Genomic DNA, 8,989 nt, shown 5'->3' with positions numbered 1-8,989 from the left:
ACACGTGTGCCTCATTAAGTGCAGACTCCCCCAGCCCCAGTCCCTGCCTCCTGGCTCTCCTTTCCTGCCCCGCCATCTGCTTGGCTCACTCTTTTCTCTTCATCCACCCAATTTCAGCTTTTGCAGAGCATAAGAGAGGGCTGCCTCTGGCAGGTGTGTCCCCAGTGACTCATCTGGCTGCCAAAATCAACTCTTGTGGTGCCCAGTGAGAGCTCGCCACATGGTAGAATGTTTATGGAAATTTCCCCCCGCAAAATCTGGCATCTAGCGCTTTTAAACCATGGGAAGAGATCCCAAAAAACTTAATTTTTTTCTTGCACTTCCTCCAAGAAACTTTCTTAAAAGCAGAGACAAACTGCATTGTTTATGGAGGAAAAAACAGAGAAAAACACAAGAAACTGACAATAATACAAGGTAACTACAGAGGATGGAGTGAAATGCTGTCAGCAATCACTGAAAGGAGGCTATTCATTTTTTCCTTAATACTCTTCATGTTGGATGTGAAATAGCCACAGCTATGCTACATTCCTGCCAGGATGGATCTGGTTGGGACAAAATCTTTTGGTTCTGAATGAGGGTGGAAAGCATAATAAGTGTTTGTTGGAAAGATCATAAATTCCTTGTCCTTCTCCAGGCTCCAGGTCTCCTAGGGAGCTGTGATTTTGAAACCTCAGTTCAGTTTTTGTGACATCTGGCTCTGACTTAATGAAGGTCCAGCGACCCCTCACCCTTGTGTAATGAAGCCCTGTGTTTATACGTCTACCCTCTGCCAGAGTTTGAGCTATCTGTGGCTGACCTGCTAAGTCACTCACCTCTAAGCTTAGAAGTGACCATGAGATGGGGTCATTAAAACAGGCAGGCAGAGAGTAGCTTTTAAAGAACTTTAACAGAGGGTTCCTGATTTAGAGTCCTATTGCTGATGTAACAAATTCCTATAAACTTGGTGCCTTAAAACTACCCAATTTCATTTTCTTACGTTTCTGGAGATCAGAGCCTGAAATTGGTTTCACTGGGCTAAAATCAAGGTGTTGGCAGAGCCGTGTTCCTTTGGGGGCTTTAGGGAAAAATCTGTTCCTCTGCCTTTTTCTAGCTTCCCTAGAGGCCACTCACATCCCTTAGCTCATGGCGCCTTCCTCCATCCTCAAGCCAGCAGTGGAACATCTTCAAATCTACATAGCATCACTCTGATACTCTGCTTTCATCACATCTCCTTTTCTGACTTTTTCAAGGACGCTTGAGATTACATTGGACCAGGATAGTCTCTCCATCTTAAAATCTTTAACTTAAACACAGGTACACATGTAAAGTCTCTTTCACCATGTAAGGTATCATATTTAGGGATAAGGTTGTGGACATCTTTGGGGGGCCATTATTCTGCCTCCCCCAGTCTTCTTTGAAAGGCAATTGCTTTCAGTTGTGTGGTAAAACCCCGGGGGCAAAGGAGACTTGCTTTACATTGAAAAGCAAGTCAGTGGCTGAGATGGGATTTGAATCCAGGTTTAGGACTCAAAGCTTTCCATGGCATCGGGATTTGTGGGTAAATTTTTGAGGGTGGCTGAGATCCTTACAATGCAAATCTGAACCTTTTTAGAGAGGAAGGAATGAGATGGCCAAAGCTCAGAGGGATCCTGCAACACATAGAGACCATATATTGAACTTTCCTATGTGGAAAGACTATGCTAAGTGATTAGAGGCCTAATTTCATGAAATCACTCCTCAAGCACTATGAGGTAGTATCGGTTATTATCTCCGTTCTACAACTAAGAATACCAAGGTTAAGGGAGAGTAAATAATTTGCCCAAGAAAGCAGTGAAGCCAGGATGCTAAAATCACATCTGACTTAAAGTCCATGTCCTTTGTGATCTTGGCCCAAGGGGAAGGCTTTTAAAGCATTTTCATTCAACATGGTGCATGAATGTCTTACTGTTCCTCCTAATTTACCTGTAAGGCTGAGCTATTTCAATAACACTCAGAGGATAGATTAAAAATTTATGGAGAAAACCTAGGCACAGAGAAGTTGAATAACTTGACTAATGTCACACAGCCAGGCAGAGGCAAGACCAAGAATAGATGCTGGAAACAAACCAACTATGAAGATCTCTGTGTCAAGGATTACTTATGGTGGAACATGAAAGGGACACAGGAGAAGAGGCAGAGAAAGACAGAGGCGGACTTACAGGGAGGTATCATCTGAACTGAAGGATGGCAGGATAAATTCCAACACCTCCTCATGGCCCAGCAAAGTCTTCCTTGATGACCTGGCACCTGCCTTCCTAGTACATCTCCTACCTCTCCCCTCTGGCTTGCTCTGCTCCAGTCCTGCTGATCTTCTTCCTGTTACTCCAACATTCCAAACTCCTTCCCACCTCTCATCTTTGCACTTGTTACCTGCTCTGCCAAGAACACAGTGCCCTGGTTTTTGCATGGATGACAACCTCTTGCCATTCAAGATAGTCACTTCAAATGTCACTTCTTCAGGAGGTCTTTCCTGGCCATTCAATTGAAATGGCCATATTTTCCACCTCTAATCCTCACTGCATTTTTTTATCCACTGCTTTTACTGCTATCTGGTGTTCTTATTCATTTACTTTTTTATTGTTTGTCTCTTCCTTTCAACTCCTCCATTCCCAACTCCCCTAGTATACAAACTTCATTGAGTACAGGGGGCCCAGTTTGATTATTTACAGCTATGATCCCAGGGCCTGATACCTAGTATGCTCTGAACAAATATTTGTTGAATGAATGAATGAGAAAGAGTCAGTTATGGGTACAAGGGTGAAGGGAAGACATTCTGGACCCTAGTAAGGCTGGAATAGTAATGCTGAGATGGAGAATGGAGGAGATGAATTGTCAAGATACAGAGGACTAGTTCATACAGGGTGTTGCCTGCTGACCCAAAGAGCTTGTACGTTATCCTGACAGAGATGGAAAATCACCGAAGGATCTTGAACAGGAGCATGTCATTGTCAGGTCCACATATTTTAGAGATTATTTTGGTTGAGGTCTGAAGAATGAGGTCAGAGTAAGATTGGAGGCAGGGCGAACCATAGGCAGGGCCTACTGTACAGTCCAGGCGATGGGTAAGAGCTGGAATAATCTACTCGGTCTGAGGATGTTTCCAGTGATTTTGGGGTGGTTCCTGTAATTGATACTTTTCTGCATTATATGTTTGTTCTCCAGCTGCACTAGCCTCCTTGCTTTGTAGCAGATGCTGTCAGGACCCAAAACAAAGCCTCTGGGTACTCACCATCCCACTTCACTCTTAAGGTACCCTACATCAAGGGCAGGCACCTACCACTCTGCCTGCCTCTGGGCTTGCTCTTGGCTGGGTATGGGCAGGTCTTAAGTGCCTGGGAGTTACCATTCAGGAGGAGCCTCAGCTAACAACCCTCAGGAGTTGGAGGGTGAACACCAGCCTCCTCACACCCCGAGGGGGAAACTCTGAGGCGTGTTTGGCACCATCGCTCGGAAGTCCCTGCTAGGACTGGGGCAGTTGCCATAGTGGAAACCTGCCCGTTAAGGAACTCTCCCTCTATCAGTTTCCTCCCCTTCCCAGTCTCATGTCCTTACAAACAAAATAAACCACTTGCCCTCAAATGCTTGTCTTAGGGCCAGCTTCTGGGGAATTTCAGCCTAAGACACAATTTCTCATGTACACTAAACACAATCTTGTTCTAAGGCCTTTGCGATTTGCTGTGCCTGGGATTCTCTTCCCCCAAGTTTCCAGGAGGCTCACTGTCTTACCTCCTTCAGGTATCTGCTGAGGTATCACCTTGAGTGTCTGTCAGGATGGGTTAGGTTATGCTGAGGTAACAAACAAGTCCCCAATCCCAGTGGCTTCACCAACTGGATTTGCTTGACCTCAGGCTTACTGCGTGATGGGGACCCAGGTTGGCGAAGGCTCCATCTCAACACAGAATTCCTTGACTGCCACAGCATGATAGCAACTGTGAAGAAGTGCTATGCATCATATCTGCTGACATATCATAGGCCACAGCACGTCAATAGCTATAGCTAACGAGGAACATAGAAATAAATACCACATGTCCAGGAGGTAGAGAGCTGGAAATAATGACTCCCACATCTTCTCAGGAAAGCTGGCTCTGACACCTTATATAAAATTGAACCCCCAGGTGCTGGTCATGTTTTTAGGTCTTAATCTGGGTAGCAGTTTCATGGGTATGTTCAATTTAAGAAAATTCATTGAGCTGAACACCTGTGATTTGTTCACTTTTCACTGAGATATTATACTTGAATAAAATGTTAAAAAATGGCAATCCTGTTCTTGCTGTGCCTTTCCTCCTTTCTTTTTCTCCATAGCATTTGTCACCATCTAACCTACTATATATTTTATTACTTTATTTTGTTTGTATCTTCCACTGGAATGTGAGCTCCATGGAGAAGGGGGTTTGCAATTTTTTCTCCAGTCTATTTACTGCTGTTCGACTGGTGTCTGGCAAATGGTAGGTTCTCAATACATCTTTTTGGAATGAATGCATACTTGGAGCAGGGATGATATTCAGAATATATATAACTAGAAGGCCCAGGCACGATCTCGTAGGGACAGATGTCCACTGTAAGCAACGGAAATAGCCTTATTAACCATCCTGGCTGAATACTGGCCCTGACTGGGACCCTAAATGTAGCAGCTTAAAGACTTACAGCCTCCCTTTAGAAGTGCATTAAGCATATTCCAAGAACAGGCATTCCCAGGGCCAATGTCTCCATTAGCATGGCTGTAACTTGCAGAAGGAAGGGAAACTCACACCTACTAAGCTTCTAATCTTGTGCCAGGTCCTGGGCTGGGCCTTTTATAACTACTATTTCATTTCACTTTATGGCCTATGTTGTTTTATTTCAAAATAAACCCAAATTGCATACCCTGACATTCTTTTTTCCTTTGGGCCTCTCCTCTCCCCTTCACACTCCCAGTTTAGCAGTGCACCTGGCAGGTAAAAAAGTGCTCCTGAGACCTCAGTAGTTGATTAAAACCATGTTAGGAAAAGCAGGCTGCCACATGGGTCTGCCTGGGACCCGCACCTACAGCAAAACCAGAAAAGGCCAGAGCAAGAGAGCTGCGCGGGCCTCCTGTCCCTTCTGTCTCCACACCTTGTCTTTCTCCCGTCACGTGTGACACCTAGAAGACTTTACACTGAAGCAGGCTGGTTGGCCCAGGTTTTCACAAATAATGATCTAGAAGCAGTTATTCTTTCAACCTATTATTATTGTTTTATTGAAATATTGGCTCAAAAACACTAGGTCCACTTTTTATAAATTTTGGTTTGCTTCAAGATCAGGCTTCTGGATCTAGCTTGGAATATAATTTTAGCATGAACTTCACAGACCGCATGCTCTGTTCCTCATTGATTTCACCCACCCGACTGTCCAGTATATTGGGGAGTCAATCTAAGAACTTTGCAGGGTTTGGGTTCTGTCATGCTTTTAAAAATAGCTGTTGGTAGTGATGGGTCCAGAAAAGAGCATAGAAATTTTGGAATAAAAAAAATCTGTCCCTTACCAGGGGAAGATTGGGTTCGGGGTGATTTCATTTCTGTATTCCTGCTCCACTGTTAGCATATTAGAACTAAAACTGAACTTAGTCAGTTAACCAGTGCATATTTCCCGGGCATCTTTCTATGTGCCAGGCCCAGGGCTGGATGCTGGAGATGCAGCAGTGCAGAAATAGAGATGACTAGTCTGTTCCATCATTCATTCAACACTTGTTTACTGAGTGCACACAGAGGGCCAGACCCCATGTTGGTGCAGAAAAATAAGAAAATGAAAAGGAATGATCTCTGCCTTATAACCTAGTAGTTAAAGACCTGAGCTCAGGAGTCAGACAGACATGGGTTTAAATCCCAGGATCTGCCCTCTAGTAGTTGGATAATCTTGGGCAAGTTAATGCAATTCTTGGTGTTTCCGTTTTCATATCTGTGAAATAGAGATAATAGTATCTATCTCAAAGGGTTGTCACTATGACATGACTTAAATGTAGGTTCTTTGGAAGAGTATCTGGTAAGTGTTCAATAGATGTTAGCTATTATTAATAATACTATTATTAATTTGGTCACAGACAAATACAAAATCTCACAATGTGATAAAATCTATAATGAATGAAGGATTATGGAAACATGGAGAAGAGAACAATACAGTCTTCTGATGAAGCTGGAAAAGGCTTCCCATCAAGGGGCTATTTTAGGGGAGGGAATGCAGGGAAGAGGAACTGGGGAGGGGCAATTAGCAAAAGGGAACCACATGAGCAAAGCCCGAGATATCTGAGAACTCAGGAGGTGATTAAGCAGGTCAGGAAACCTTGAAGAGGAGCAAACAGAAGGTGAGAGGAGACCAACTTCACGGGAATCACGTGGACTCTGGAGTCAGGCAGAAATGAGTTGGAATCCTGGTAATACCACTTTCCACCACCATGCCTTCTGTAAGTTACTGACCTTTGGGTCTTAGTTTTCTTACTAATTAAAGGATAAGAATTATGCCTATGTCCTACCACCCATGTTTTCCAAATGGTTCCAACCTGGGAGGAAAATGGTGTCACAAAAATGTTACAAAGCAATCTCTGTCTATTCTTTTCCCGTGTACTTTGGGGGAACTACAATCTGGTTCAGAGTTTGCCCCAGCTATTTCTGAACAGGCCTAAGAAAAATCAAGCCTGTGTTCAGCATCCTTTCTGCGGCCTGTTGATGCCAGCCATCTTCTTTTCTCCTGCCCTTATTGGATTGTCTACTGCCGTTTAAACTGTTGATGCCAGCTCCATTCGGAATCTCAATGTCTGACAGTCATTTTAGTGAAACACTCCTTCAGCTAAGTTCAGGGCAGCTCTGTTATCTCTGGGGCTCAGGAATGAGTCAAAAGACAATATGGGAACAGAATTCCATGCTCAGAATCACGCCCTCACATTTAACACTAGCCAGTTGCCCTTGGGCTCCTCTTGTAAGCTTCACTCTCTCTTCTAGTGTTTTTAAGCCGTGTGTGTGTACAGCTCGCACGCACACGTACACATAGCACAAGTCTGATTGGTGTGGAAAAGCCTATAAATCTTTTTTTTGTTGACAAAGTCATAAATACTGTGGTTTGCTGCTGTTTTGGTTTGCTAGCTGCCAGAATGCAATATACCAGAAATGGAATGGCTTTTTAAAAAGAGGAATTTAATAAGCTGCTAGTTTACAGTCCTAAGCCCAAGATAATGTCCCAATTAAAGCAAGTCTATAGAAATGTCCAATCAAAGGTATGCAGAGAAAGATACCTTGGTTCAAGAAGGCCGATGAGGTTCAATGTTTCTCTCTCAGCTGGAAGGGCACATGGTGAACATGGTGGCATCTGCTGGCTTTCTCGTGACTCTACACAAAAGGAACTCTCTCCAAAATGTTTTCTCTCTCTTTTTTTTTTTTTTTATTAATTAAAAAAAATTAACTAACACAACATTAGAAATCAATCCATTCTACATATGCAATCAGTAATTCTTAATATCATCACATAGATGTATGGTCATCATTTCTCAGTACATATGCATCGATTTAGAGAAAGAAATAGCACGACAACAGAAAAGGAGATAAAGTGATAACACAGAGAAAACACAAATAAAAATAAAAAGTACAAAAATATATAAGAGAAAGAAAAAAAAACAAAAAAAACTATAGATCAGATGCAGCTTCATTCAGCATTCCAACATAATTACATTACAATTAGGCAGTATTGTGCTGACCATTTTTTTTAGACATCATACCATTCTACATATGCAATCAGTAATTCTTAACATCATCACATAGATGCATGATCATCGTTTCTTAGTACATTTGCATCGGTTTAGAAGAACTAGCAGTATAACAGAAAAAAATATAGAATGTTAATAAGAGAAAAAAAATAAAAGTAATAATAATAAGAACAAAACAAACAAAACAAAACAAAACAAGAACCTATAGCTTGGATGCAGCTTCGTTCAGTATTTTAACATGATTACTTTACAATTAGGTATTATTGTGCTGTCCATTTTTGAGTTTTTGTATCTAGTCCTATTGCACAGTCTGTATTCCATCAGCTCCAATTACCCATTATCTTACCCTGTTTCTAACTCCTGCTGAACTCTGTTACCAATGACATATTCCAAGTTTATTCTCGAGTGTCGATTCACATCATTGGGACCATACAGTATTTGTCTTTTAGTTTTTGGCTAGACTCACTCAGCATAATGTTCTCTAGGTCCATCCATGTTATTACATGCTTCATAAGTTTATCCTGCCTTAAAGCTGCATAATATTCCATCGTATGTATATACCACAGTTTGTTTAGCCACTCGTCTGTTGATGGAGATTTCGGCTGTTTCCATCTCTTTGCAATTGTAAATAACGCTGCTATAAACATTGGTGTGCAAATGTCTGTTTGAGTTTTTGCCTTTAATTCCTTTGAGTAGATTCCCAGCAATGGTATTGCTGGGTCGTATGGCAATTCTATATTCAGCTTTTTGAGGAACCGCCAAACTGTTTTCCACAGTGGTTGCACCCTTTGACATTCCCACCAACAGTGGATAAGTGTGCCTCTTTCACCGCATCCTCTCCAGCACTTGTCATTTTCTGTTTTGTTGATCATGGCCATTCTGGTGGGTGTGAGATGATATCTCATTGTGGTTTTGATTTGCATTTCTCTAATGGCCAGGGACATTGAGCATCTCTTCATGTGTCTTTTGGCCATTTGTGTTTCCTCCTCTGAGAGGTGTCTATTCAAGTCTTTTTCCCATTTTGTAATTGGGTTGGCTATCTTTTTGTTGTTGAGTTGGACAATCTCATTATAAATTCTGGATACTAGACCTTTATCTGATATGTCGTTTCCAAATATTGATTCCCATTCTGTAGGCTGTCTTTCTACTTTCTTGATGAAGTTCTTTGATGCACAAAAGTGTTTAATTTTGAGGAGTTCCCATTTATTTATTTCCTTCTTCAGTGCTCTTGCTTTAGATGTAAGGTCCATAAAACCGCCTCCA

This window comes from Tamandua tetradactyla, chromosome 7, assembly GCF_023851605.1.
Source record: "Tamandua tetradactyla isolate mTamTet1 chromosome 7, mTamTet1.pri, whole genome shotgun sequence".
In the NCBI taxonomy this organism is placed as follows: domain Eukaryota; kingdom Metazoa; phylum Chordata; class Mammalia; order Pilosa; family Myrmecophagidae; genus Tamandua; species Tamandua tetradactyla.
This window is presented reverse-complemented; position numbering follows the sequence as displayed.